Here is a 12735-nt window from a genome sequence, read left to right on the forward strand (position 1 = left end):
GATTTAAACCATCATTTCTTTAACAGCGTGAATTTCCTGCAGTTCGGGAGAGATCTATCCAGGATGTCCTGGCAGAGTTTCTTGTGCTTGTGACTGGCTTGGAAGGCGCCTGACTGGGTGACACCTTTGCTACTCTTGCTTTTGAGAAGTCCTTTCTTTTCTGAGTTTTAGAGTTTAATTCGCATATCTACTAAGAATGCACTAATGCACAAAAGATTGATCTCTACAAGTGCAGTTGCAAAATATTCTGATTTATTATTTTGCCTGTGTGCTAATAATTGTATCCCACCCGGGGTCAGATGGGCAGTTCTGAAACTTTGTTTTAAACTACACAGTCAGAAAACACATAATCCTGACTTTTTTGATCTATTAATTCTGCTCCTTTGCTTGTTCTTCTGACTTCACAGCTGCACTCTACTGCACAGTGTGCAGGTAAATGTGCTGTTAGGCACTGCTGTTAACAGTGCTCTGGTTTATTTCCATCAGATTTAAAGCTCACACCTTGATTTATTAATCCTCCTGTGTTGAGGAAACAACCCTGTTCTTTTGTGTTTCCATCACACAGGTTCCTCTTCTTTGTACAAAACTACTGAGCTGGCTCAATACCAAACAAGGTCCTTTCAGTATTTGAAATAAAAGCTGACCTGCTGACAGGAGGTAGGGGACTTTGCAGAAAGAAACCCTGTGCAAGACTGAGTGCTAGCAATTACATGGAGCTGCTTGTCACCCAGCAGATGGGACAGTCCATTCTGATGTTCTCCTACAGAGCATTTGCTGTCATGTTCTAAGGTTCTGAACACAAAAACCACCCAAATCCAGAGGCAGAAACTGCTGCTGCAGTGAGGCACTGCTCACATCACACCCTGGCTGTGTTGCCCGAGGCTCAGCCTCTGCTGCCCAGGCAGGGTCTGGCAACAGCCTGGGGAGATGGTCAGGCTCAGCCTCTGCTGCCCAGGCAGGATCTGGCAACAGCCTGGAGAGATTTCCACAGCTGGCTTCCAAGGTGTTAAGGCAAGTCTGAGCCTGGAGGGTAAATCTTTCTGTAACACAGGCATCAGCTGTGCCTGGGAGTCTCTGTATCCATTTTCCTGTTTGGCCTTTTCCACTGGGGACTGGAGGGCTTCAAACCACAGGCTGCTTTTTATTCGTTACAACGTGTTGGGGACAGTAGTGTGTCTGTGCTTCCCACAGTGTCCTATCCCTCTGTTTTGTGGTGGTAGAAAGGACAAAAGCTAATGTGCAGCTGTGGGGGGATAGAATAAAAGAAAATAAAGACAGTGCAGAATGTAATCTCACCCCTAAGAGTTGCAGCTGGGCCAATTACCAAATATTAGGGACAGGCCTGACTGTAACAGGCCACAGCTGTGACCAGTGAGAAGAAGAGTGCTGTAAAAGAGTGGGTTGGCTGGTTGAGGAGGTGCTGGAGTCAGTTGGCTGCTATGAAGAAGGAAGAGTCAGTGCTCTGAAAAGCTGCCCATGAAACCACACCAGGAAGGTGTGATAAGGAGACAACAGTATGGAACTTTTGCAATAATATGACAACAATTGGTGATCCTGATGGGATTTTGGGAAAAAGGATTGAATACTAAGCTATATGACCCTGTGGATTCGGAAAAATACTAAACTATAGACCCCATGGATTCGGGAAAAAGGACCTAAATATTAAACTATATGACCCTGTGGTGATTTGGAAAAAGGACTTAAGTATCAATCCTGTGGTGATTCAAGAAACAAGACTTAAATTTTAAGCAATGTGATCCCATGGCTAGTTGAGAAAGAGAACTGCATGAGGAAAAGCAACAAAACTGAAAGAAGAATGGGAGAATTGACTAAAGTAAGAAGTGGAAAAAGACTAGTTCTACTATTCAGTACATTGTGTTTATTGATTAGTGAAACATCTCAATTGCAGCTATTAATGTTTGGTAAGCATGAGTATAAAAGATTTTGAAGATAAATACTTTGTGAACTGAGAAAAAGCTGCGAAACTGAACAAACACTTAGAAATATAGATATTCTTACTCAAATATGTTGTCTGAACATTTGTATAACTATTAGTTCTAAATGAAATATATGAATGTGTCGTAATGTTAATTTACTTGAACAAGTCTTTCTAGAAAACCTCTAATTAAAAGAAAAAGGGGGAATTGTGGGGGGATAGCATATAAGAAAATAAAGATAGTGCAGAAAGTAATCTCACCCCTCAGGAGTTGCAGCTGGGCCGATTACTGAATATTAGGAACAGGCCTGACTGTAACAGGCCACAGCTGTGACCAATGAGAAGAAAAGTGCTGTAAAAGAGTGGGCTGGCTGGCTGAGGAGGAACTGGAGTCAGTTGGCTGCTATGAAGAAGGGAGAGCTGCCCACGAAACCACACCAGAAAGGTATGAAACTTTTGTCATAAGGCACAACAATATGAAACTTTTGCAATAAGATGATAATATGCAGCATTATTTTTAATCTCATCAGCCTTTCTTACAATGCAGATTCTTCCTTGGGTAGTTTGGTTTGCCATCCTACTGTTCCTAAAGTTTTAGATCCCTAGAATGAAGTAATTTCTGCTGGGTAGAGCTGAAGCTGAAGATGCCCCCAACACCAGGTAAGTAATTTCCACCTAGGAATTCAGTGCTGGCCTTGGTAAAGCTTTTTGAGGACCCTGTACCAGCTGTGTGTGTTCTGGAGGCCAAAATGGCATCTCAGCAAGTGCTTGCAGTGGTTTCCGTGTTCTCAGCAGCACCTGGGCACATCTGCAGTGCACTGGAGGGTGTGGATAAAGCAGAAGGTGCATTTGTGCAGAATCATTCACTCGGGTGTTGCTTCTGCAGGACTGGGGCTGCAGAAATCAGTAGAAACCTCTTGTGAGTGAGCAGGCCCCTCTCTGCAGTCAGCAGCAGAGCGTGGCTGTATTTAGGGTGTTCTTTCACGCTACCCCCACTGTAGTGACAGGTTTCAAACCAATGCTTTCAGCTGAGCCAATGCCTTCTGCCTTCACCTCCCACTTTCCCGGGGCCAGACTGATCTGTGTGACACGTTCCTGTCATTAGCAGATCATAAACCAAGCACCCTCTCCAAGGAAAAGCTTTGCCTCCTCTCCACAGGCACCTCAGTGCCCTGTAAACAAAATGGGCTCTTGGTCACATTGAAATCACTCTGCCTCAGGGATGTTAAAAACCCCAAATGCTCCTAGGGAAGGTGGATGATGAACTACCCCAAAATGAGGAGTTCTTGTGCAGGTCTGAGCTCCTAAGAAGCTGTAGCCATGTAAGGATTATGCTGCAGTTTGCTTTCTATTCCAATTTATATCAGCTTTTGTGAGCTAATTCCCAGATCAGTTGGGCATTCGGGCATAGAGAATAAAATGTAACTCCTGTTGTATGTAAGATCCAGCCAATTACACAAAAATGTGAACAAAAGCAGCACAAGAACACAAAAGTGTTCAAGCATCCATTAGAAAGAGTTCCAATTTCCTTTCTAAATGTCAAGTACAAAATCTATATTTCACATGCAAATGACAGTGGAGTGTGTTGCTAATATACTCCTGAAATTACATTCTCTTAGCATGACCTTTCTTGCTAACAATAACTTACATTTTAATTAAATCTGTGGCCATTCTCCTTTCATGCCAAATATCCCCATGCTGTCAATTGCTGCATTTTCATGTCAGAGAAGAAAGTTTAAAAGTCGCAGATGTGAACTCTTCCTGGAGTTAAACTTTTTGAAATAATCAACAGAAGAAATTACGTGTGTGTACTCTCCCTACAGGTTTTCACAAACACAGAAACTCTCTTATTTCACTGAACTCTGCATGTCAGGGTGAGACAGAAGGATGTGACAGGGTTGAACTTCAGTGAAATAACCCTGGAGCAGGAGGAGCAAAGATGGAGTTTGGAATGAAGTCTTGGCAGCTCAGCCTCGCTGCTGGAGCTGCAGGGCTCCTTGAAGGCTTCCTCACCCTTCAGGTTGGTTCCTGCCTGTGGAGCAGGAGCCTGGGCCTTGCCTTTGGTGGGGACGTGGTCCCAGAGGCAGGAACTCTGCTTTAAGCCTCCTGTCCCTTGACTGAGATATTGGTACTGAGATATTGGCAAGCTGGGAAGTTCTGTGTGGGCGTTTGCGGGGACTGGGCAAGAAAATACATTTAGTTCTGGCTCTGGGAAGCCACAAAATGACAGAGATCCAAACTTCTGCTAGGCTGATAGTTGGGAAACACTTTGGAAAGGATTTCCTGAGAGATCAGAGATTGAAGAGGAGAATGGAATTAATTCCTGGAGGCAGAGGATCTTTGCCATAATTACTTCCTTGTTTATTGGCCTTTTAACAGCACATTGACAGTGCTGCTTGTCTTGTACCGAGTCAAAATGCTGCCTGCTGGTAGCAGAGTGGCAAATCAAGGAAGAAGCAGAAATAATCTATGTCATCCTGAAATAATAAATCTCGAGGTTTTAAAGAGCTGTGAAGCTTGGATGGAGCTGGTTTTTAGCTATGGAGTGAGTTGATTGTACAGCTGAATTTCACACCTCCTTACAGGGTCTGGACTATTCCAAGTGTAGTTTTATAAATACTTTATATCAGTGCTTCAGTGACAGGTGCTTGAGGGCAGGTGGCTTCCCATGGGATCTCCTGCTGTGTCTCCAGCAGGAAGAGAAAAGCTGCATTTACAACTCATGCTCTCAGTTCTGGAGCAAATCCTTTTTCTTGAGGAAATGTCTTCCTTAAACATGAGTAATAGAAGCTCTTGTAGTTTGCTGTTATGTTGGTGTGAAAAATGCCAATCACTTGTTTTTGCAATTTTAAAAGTTTAATAGTAATAAAATGGTTATAAAAATAGTAATATAATTAGAGTAATAAAATTTGAACATTTGAGGTTAGGACAATATGAGACAATAAAAACAAAGAGATACGGACGTCCGGGTACCTTTTTCTGGGCAGCACAAGCCCGAAAAAGGACCCCCGTTAACAGAGGATTAACCCTTAAGAACAATCGCCTGTTGCATATTCATACACCTCATCCATGATGCATAAATTCTATTCAAACACAGGATTCTGCCTGGTCACTGTCAACTTCTTCCTCTTAATCCTCATGCCGTCTTCCTGTCTGAGCGAGGTGGGAAGAAGTTAATTTTCTGCTGATAAGGGAGCAACAAATTCCCTTTCTCTGAAAGATTTAGGTGTCCTGTGGCTTTTATCTGGTGCCAGTCCTTTCTTAAACAAATATCTTGCATAGCACAGTTTCTATTTTAACATTATGTTATAACCGAAAACTATATTTAATACATTACATAAGAAAATTAATACAGCATAACTTTCTAACATAACAGATACAATATTCATTTTACTTGTGAAAAGCCAATCATAAAATACACATTTTTCACAGTTGGCATGCCCAGAACTTTTTTTTTGGAACTCACAAGAAATTAATTTGAATTCATTTAATTGCTTGAAATATTATCTTAAAAAAGGCCCCACCTTACCAAGAGTTTCTTACTTGTCAGACACCAGGCACTAGAGTGTGTGTCTGTTTGTTCCTGAGTTTTCAGGGTCTCGGGGGCTTTTGGTGTCCTCTTTTATCATCAACTGCATAAGGATGACAAGAGATAGACAAATATAAATAACAACAACAAAATGCAGTGACATAACCACAGCCACTCCTCTACTTATCATAGGGCAGTCATCAGCCAGGGGAAGGAGACAGGCAATGGAGTGTGTGCCACTGAGCTCTGGAAAACTAGGAGCAATTTCTGATCAGACTGAGCCCTTGCCTTCACATCAGTGCATCTCCAAATAAAACAAGGAACAGCCCCATGGCACTGTGTTTATGAAGAGAAAAATATAGACGAGGGAAATAATAAGCAACCCCAGAGTGTTATCCTGCAGCTGCAGGCAGTGATGTGAATAGAAGCTTAACAGTTTAATTAAGCTTGGTTTGGGTTTTCTTGATTCTCAGGAGCTTTAAAGAAGGGCTCCCATATCTTGCTCTTGGGGCCAACTGGAAAATGTTCCAGAAAGTTTGGCTTCTGGCACAGGGCTCTGATGAATCTCCTCAACATCTGCAAGGACTGATGAGGAGGGAATTGAAGATGGAAATTCCTGCAGCCACTGAAGTTGGCAGTGGGCAGAGAGCTGTCAGGGAAGTAACACTTCCCTCTGGGCTGGCAGGATCAGGACACAGGCAGGTGACAGAGAGGTGACAGCACTGCCTTGGGCAGCTCTGTTGTTCCCAAGTGAGGCAGACAGGTCCCATGATATTTTTGGAGGAGAAATGAAGGAGCAGGAAGAGGAAAAACTTCATTCTCCTCTGCTGAAGTGGCAGCTGGAGAATAAATCGAGTAGAGCATCCTGGCTAAGCGCTCATTCTAGAGAACAGCACAAGCTTATTAAGGAATAATGTGTGTGAAATGCCTGCAGTGATGGAAAACCTTGGGGTGGCCTGCAGCCAGAGCCCCATAAAACATTCAGTTGTGCCAGTGCAAATTTGCCTGGCAATAAATAGCTGTGCTAATTAGGTTTTGAAAGGGGCTGTCAACCTTTTCACCTGATTAGAAAATAGTGAGGCTGTGCGTCCCCAGCTCCATGCTATGGTGAGCTCCACCACTTGTGCTTGATGAACTGATGTGGCAGAATAGAGAAACAAAGGAAGAAATGTTGCCAAGGTATTTGGCAAAAAAAATTCTTTTCCTGAAAAGAACAGGAGAATTTCTTGGTGTAGACACTTCATTCTCAACACCACCATCTTCTGTGCTGGGCTTCCTCTTGGTGTGATGCTCAAGAAAGAAAACAAGAGGAGTGAAGAGAACAAGGCTGCAGTTACCATTTGCAGTGTGAGACAGAAAAGGTGACTCTTGTTCAGTGAGGGGAGGGTTGTGGGGGTCAAACTCCATAAAGATGTTAGAAATGAGGCAGCTTGGACAGGAGCAGGGGAGAAAAGAATGTAATTGCCTGTTCCTGTTATTCCTCTCTAGTGTCTGTGTGGTGCTGGGCTCTGCTGGCTCCTCTCCCCTTGGGCTGAGGAGAGCCAGGCTGCCCAAAGCAGCTGCTCCTGGCAGCCCTCGTGCTCCTGACAGAGACAGCAAGGAGGATGTGGCTCTAAGGGCTGCCAGATGGTTGGAAAGGTAACTCACCACTTTTACACACTCTGAGATGCTGCAGGTGTTAAGCAAGATCCTTCCAAATTACTGTAAGCCTTGTAATTTCATGCAAGTGAATGTTTGAGTAATTTTTGTGTGGTTGTTGTTTGGGCTTGTTTGTTCTTCATTATTCTCTGGGGTTAGAACTGACTCTGGATAACCTAAAAGATTAGGCACTCCATTTTGTTAAGATGAAAGAGCTTTTTGTAAGGATCAGGTGGAGAATCTTTGGGGTATCTAGCATATAAGCTACTCATTTCCCAAGACTCCAGAGCTGAAAAATCTTAGCTTTAAGTACATTTCCCACAAAACCAACATTTGTGTTGAATCTGGCCAGGCTACAAGGCACCGCTTTTCCCTGTTTCCTCAAAACCATAATTATTTTAATTATTTTTAAGAAATAATTTTTTTGCCAAAGCAATTGATTATGTGCTCCAATCGGAACAGCCACAATGGAACTGAAACTGTCGTTACTGCCTTGGAGTACAGGATCAAAACATGACATCCTTGTGTTCCCAAAGGTTCAGATTCTCCCAGCAATTCCAACCTCCTTGCTGGAGAGCAAGCCTGGAATTCAGGCAGCTTTAACCCACCCCAGGCTAAGTCTGAGACTTTGAAATGCTGGGTCTTGGTGCAGCTGGACTGCCAGAAGTCCCTGGGCTTGTGAGGTTTAGGAAGCCACAAAGCCAGACCTGCAGGGTGGTGCTGGAGTCCTTGTTTGATATGAGGGATTCCTGCTGTGATCAATACACTGGAATTAGGAAAACAAATCAAACACCCCAGAGCAAGTCATGCATTGCCTTCCCTACGCCATACCAGTTTTCCCATTTCGCAAATGTGAGTGCAGCCACTACAGCTCCCTTAAAACCTGTCGTATTGCATTTTATTTCAATGGTATGCTCTGTCTCACACCTCCAAAATGTATGGTATATTCTAAGCCTGTGGTCCTGCCCTGAACCATCATGTATCTGTAATCCCATTGGCACAAGTCTGATTCGGCGCCCACTTTGAATTCCCCTCTTAAGCTGTGCTAGCAAAATCAGTCGCTCTCTTAGCCTTTCTCTTCTCTTAGCCCCTTTTTCTCCCCTCTTCTCCCTCCCCTAGGCCCTTTCCCTCTCCCCCTCCCTCCCCCTTTCCTCTTCCCCACCATGCTCCCAGGGATGGGGCCCTAAATAAACCCTCTTCTAATCAACACCCTCAGAAGCCGTGTGGAGTCTCCTTGCCTGCCTGCGGCTGCCAGCGAACTCACAGCCTAGGGGGCCCTCTGGGGACACCCCGGGGTGCCCCCACACAAAAGGAACAACAAAAACCCATCAGGCCATCTGCTGTTGTGTCCTTACTCCAAGAGGAGTTAAAGCCCAGGGTTCCCCAGGAAAGTGAAGGGAGCTGCTGTGGCCTGGGGGAAATGTGTCCTGGCTCTGATGGGGATGGCTCCTTTGCCCTGGGGACCTTTTTCAGGCAGGAATATCTGCAAGGGCTCTGGAGCAGAGGGAACATCTCTGGATCTGCAGGAATGCACAGTAACAGCAGCCAGTGCCCGTGGCCATGGGGTTTGACAGACATGGTAATTTAATCTGAGCTAGGCCACTGTGTCTGGAGATAAAACTCATCTTGCATGTGCACAGTCCTGCTGTCTGCCACAAAATACCATGCTGTAGTGGTTTTAGTGTCCTTCAAATGTAGAATCAGGGCAAGAGTCACCTTTCCATGCAAATAACTGTTCTGGCTGCCATAAAGACAAGTGTAGGGAGAAATAAGGATAATTGCAGTTTTATGTCACTGAGGAAAAATCCAGCTCGAGGCATGTTTAATCTCTTGGGAAGGGGACATGTCTGCTGGAAAAAGTTAAAGATGGTAAATTCTTTTAATGTACTTATGATGTTTCTGTGTGTCTCTCAGACCCATGACCAAGGCACTTCAGCACATGCTTCATTTTAAATACAGGACTGTCATTGGCTTCAGTAGCATTACTGAAGTGCTTCAAGGTATGGAAATGCTGAAATGGAAATATCCTCACCAAACTGGAGTGGGAAATACTGATAAGAGAGGTATGGTATTGTCTGAGGAGTCACATCTTAGACTGATAGCAACTGTGTTTTAATTGTCCCCAGTTTCCACAGCATATTTCCACAGCATAACCATTACCCACTGGCCCGGCAGCAGAAATGCTCTAGAAGTGTTGGGGTGTGAGTGTAATCCTGATTACACATGACAGGAATCTGTACAATCTCACAATCCCCATGGGTCAGCAGGGTGGCTCATGCCTGTCCTCTAACCCAGGCTGAAGGGAAGGCAGAACCCAGACCCTCCACTCCTACCCTTCTGCAGTAATGTGTGCACCAGCAGCAGAATTGCTTTCAGTTTGAATACAAATAAGGAAAAAAAATCAAACCCTGCATCTTCATCTTACACCTAGACTGTCTTTTTCTCCTCTTTCTGCCAAAACAAAGTTCCTGCTAGTTAGTGGCAGTTTCTATGTGAAACATTTCTCCTGCACAGTTGAGCTCCAGTTTGTTTGCCCAGGTTTCCATAAGCTCTGCTGTCTGAGGCAGACTTCAGCTCTTCCCAGCTCATTGAAACTGCAGCATGTTGTACTGATCCATGAATTCATGAATGTGCAACAGAAAGAGGAAGTCAGAACAGAAAGCACAGGATCTCACTGAGGAACCAGAAACAACTCGGAAATGAAGCCACTGGTTTAGAAAGCATATAAATGTATGTATTGCATTTAATTATTTAATAAATCCTGCAGATGCCCTGAAATTCCATCAGTCTTATAAAGCAAAATGAAAACAAACCAAAAATTTAAGTATTTGATTGAACTGCCAGAATTAGAACTCCAAATTTTGCTCTTTTGCCTGTATCTAAGCATTTCCTAAATGTTCAGTTTTTGCTTGCACAGAGCCATATAACATCCAGCTCTTTGTATTTACTTGATGTTATTATTTACTCAGGAAATTTTATAAGATTTGAGGTTTTAAATTTTAAGCTTCTGTCCTTCTGAAAGCCAATACATTTGGAAGGTCCAAATAGAATGAGTACTTTTTCAGGGTTTTTTTGCAAAAGAAATAATTTATTTAAACCAAAATCTGGATTTAAATGAATATTTCCTTCTGAAGAATTAATTAAAATTAATTCTTTTTTTTTTCTACAAAGCAGCATGTGCATAAAATCTTTTTAATTTTCACCATCTTTGCTCATCCTAAAAAATTCCTAGGGCACTTGTAGCATCAAGATGGAAAGGCCAATGATACTGCTGAGGGTACAGCTGTGGGCTTCTCTCTCTTTTTCCTTGATCTGGATAGAAGTGTTCAGTGCATTTGGCACTGTGTCATTTTGTGTGACCTGTCCCCCTGTGAGATTCACTCCAATCCTTCACATTTATCACTGGTCAGCACAGGCATCAGCCTCTCTGCTGCGCTGCCACTGCAGGGGATGGGATCAGAAACCAGCAATTAGGGAAGGGTTAAAGAGACCTAAGGATAATGGGGAAGGTGACAGGAACATTCATTTCTTTTTTCAGTTCTGGTTTTGTCTGCTGAGATCTTGAGGAAATGTTCAAAATGTTATCTCAGCAATTTACACTTGTTTTTAATGTGATTTATCAATCCCCATTTACAGGAGAGCTCCTGCTGCTTGCTTTATAGTTTTGTTTTTCATTGTTTTGGTGAGATGTGACATGAATTTGCCTTCACATCTTTTATTCATTTCAGCTATGCAAAAACTCCCTAACATGTATTACCACATGGACTCTGGAAAATACAACATATGATTTTAGTCATGATTGGAGAAATACATGCACGTGTATTATGAAGGAACATGGAATTCTCTCTTGGAAGAGGCTGTGACAATATCTGTGTGTTTGTAAGAGAACTCTAAAGCCTCTTACTGCAGGCAGCCAGTCCATTTCTGTGATTACCCCTGTGCTGTTAAACAAGCCCAGAGGGGCAGCCAGGAATGGAGTTGATTCACTGTTTCTGAGCTTGGACAGCAGAGATAATTCTGGTTTACACTTTCCCAGGCCAATAGAAAGCAGTTGAGCACCACCTTCTTTAAGTGTTTTTTCTGCCATTTTATTTTCATTAACTTCAGAAGAAGGGTGGGATTGCCCTGGCTCACAAATATTTGCTTGTTAGGAAAAACAGTTCAGGTGTCCAGGTTTGTGGCAGGTGTAAATTGAGTGATTCCATCTGGTCTTAAAAATGCCTCAACCTCAGCATCAAATCCCATGTTAGAAGATTGAGAAAAATGCAGAACAGCCTAATTTGGCATCCATCACTTGAGGAACCTGTCTCCCTTTTCACTAAGATGGATGAACAGAGGAGCCATGGCAGATCTGTCATACCCACATGACTTTCTCTGGAGAGCTGTTAAACTCCTGGAAATCATCCTGGAGCCTCTCATTGCTCAAAAAGAGAATGTCTGTGAGATAAGGGAGACTTCAGGTGCTTCTCCCAGGGTTTAGTTCTCCTCTAGAATTTGCAATTTTCTGCACTGAATTAACTTAATAATTATTGAATCTTCTTCATTCATAATTGGTACTGTTAAGGACAATGGTACCACTTCTTAATTTCAGTTAATAAAAATTCTGTCTGACTCCCACATCCCAGTTCTGTCCCATCCCTCCCGTTGGGATAATCCTGCCCTGCCTACCACTGGCAGCAGCACTGAACTGATTTGCAAGTGCTATATTTAATTCCTTATTTAGGAGTTGGGTGTCCTGTGTCCTTCTGTGCATGTGTCCAGAACAGAGCCATAATGCACTCCATAAATCCAATTGTTCATGTTTTCAGGGTGTGATTGCATGAAATCACTGCCTTCTATTGGTTATATTTAAAATCATGACTGAATTATATTGATAAAATTAGATGTTTTCCAGACAATTAAGAAGCTTTAGTTCTGAGTTCTAATTTTCCTCTACAAAAGTGAAGCAGGACCTTGCAGTGTGCAGAGGAACACCAGTGCTCCACAGCCAGGGCAGAGGGTGCAGCTGCTTCCCTCAGCAGTGAGAGAGGAAAATGGGACACTCAGTCATTTTTTACCTCATGCTTTGTTTTCAATTGGCTTTGCTAATTGACCTTTAACCTTTGCTTGATAATTATTCCTCTAGAATACAAATAAATGCCACACTGATGAGAATAGGGCCAAGCAGTAGATGAAAAGGATTTGGTTTTTAGCATAAAATAAATTTGAATGGAAGTTTTTCAGGCCTCATGGGATTGCAGGTAGAAGCAGTCAGGAGCCATCCAGATGCCCAAAGTCTCCTTGCTGGGTGTTGAGGTGGGCAAAACAGAGCTTGTTCCTGTTCCATGGGCAGTGCCAGTGCAGGGGATGTGGCAGGGCTGTCCCAGCAGGTGCCAGGCAGAGCTCTGGCACTGAGCAGCAGCAGGGACTGAGAGCTCCAGATTCTCCTGAGGCTGCTGGAGCCCTGCTGGGCTCTTCTGAGCTGCTCCCAGAGTGCAGAGAGCTCAGGCACTGCCTTCCCACTGCCTGCAGGGGCTGGCCATGGCTACTGACCAGAAAACAACTGGGGAGAGAAGCCACCAGAAATGTTACAGCTTTTTGGGGAGTAAGGATGTTCAAATTGGTCAGTTACTGCTAAATGCCATTGTGCAGT

General features: G+C 43.5%; 1 long non-coding RNA gene across 1 annotated transcript; it reads left to right on the forward strand.

Moving 5' to 3' along the window:
* The first annotated feature begins 894 nt into the window (after positions 1 to 894).
* LOC135298595 (uncharacterized) lies at positions 895 to 3879 on the forward strand. Its single transcript, XR_010360624.1, has 3 exons — positions 895 to 2381; positions 2484 to 2596; positions 3760 to 3879. It is a non-coding gene; the product is annotated as an uncharacterized LOC135298595 (long non-coding RNA).
* Positions 3880 to 12735: the final 8856 nt, after the last annotated feature.

This window comes from Passer domesticus, chromosome 4 (genome assembly GCF_036417665.1).
Source record: "Passer domesticus isolate bPasDom1 chromosome 4, bPasDom1.hap1, whole genome shotgun sequence".
NCBI lineage: Eukaryota > Metazoa > Chordata > Aves > Passeriformes > Passeridae > Passer > Passer domesticus.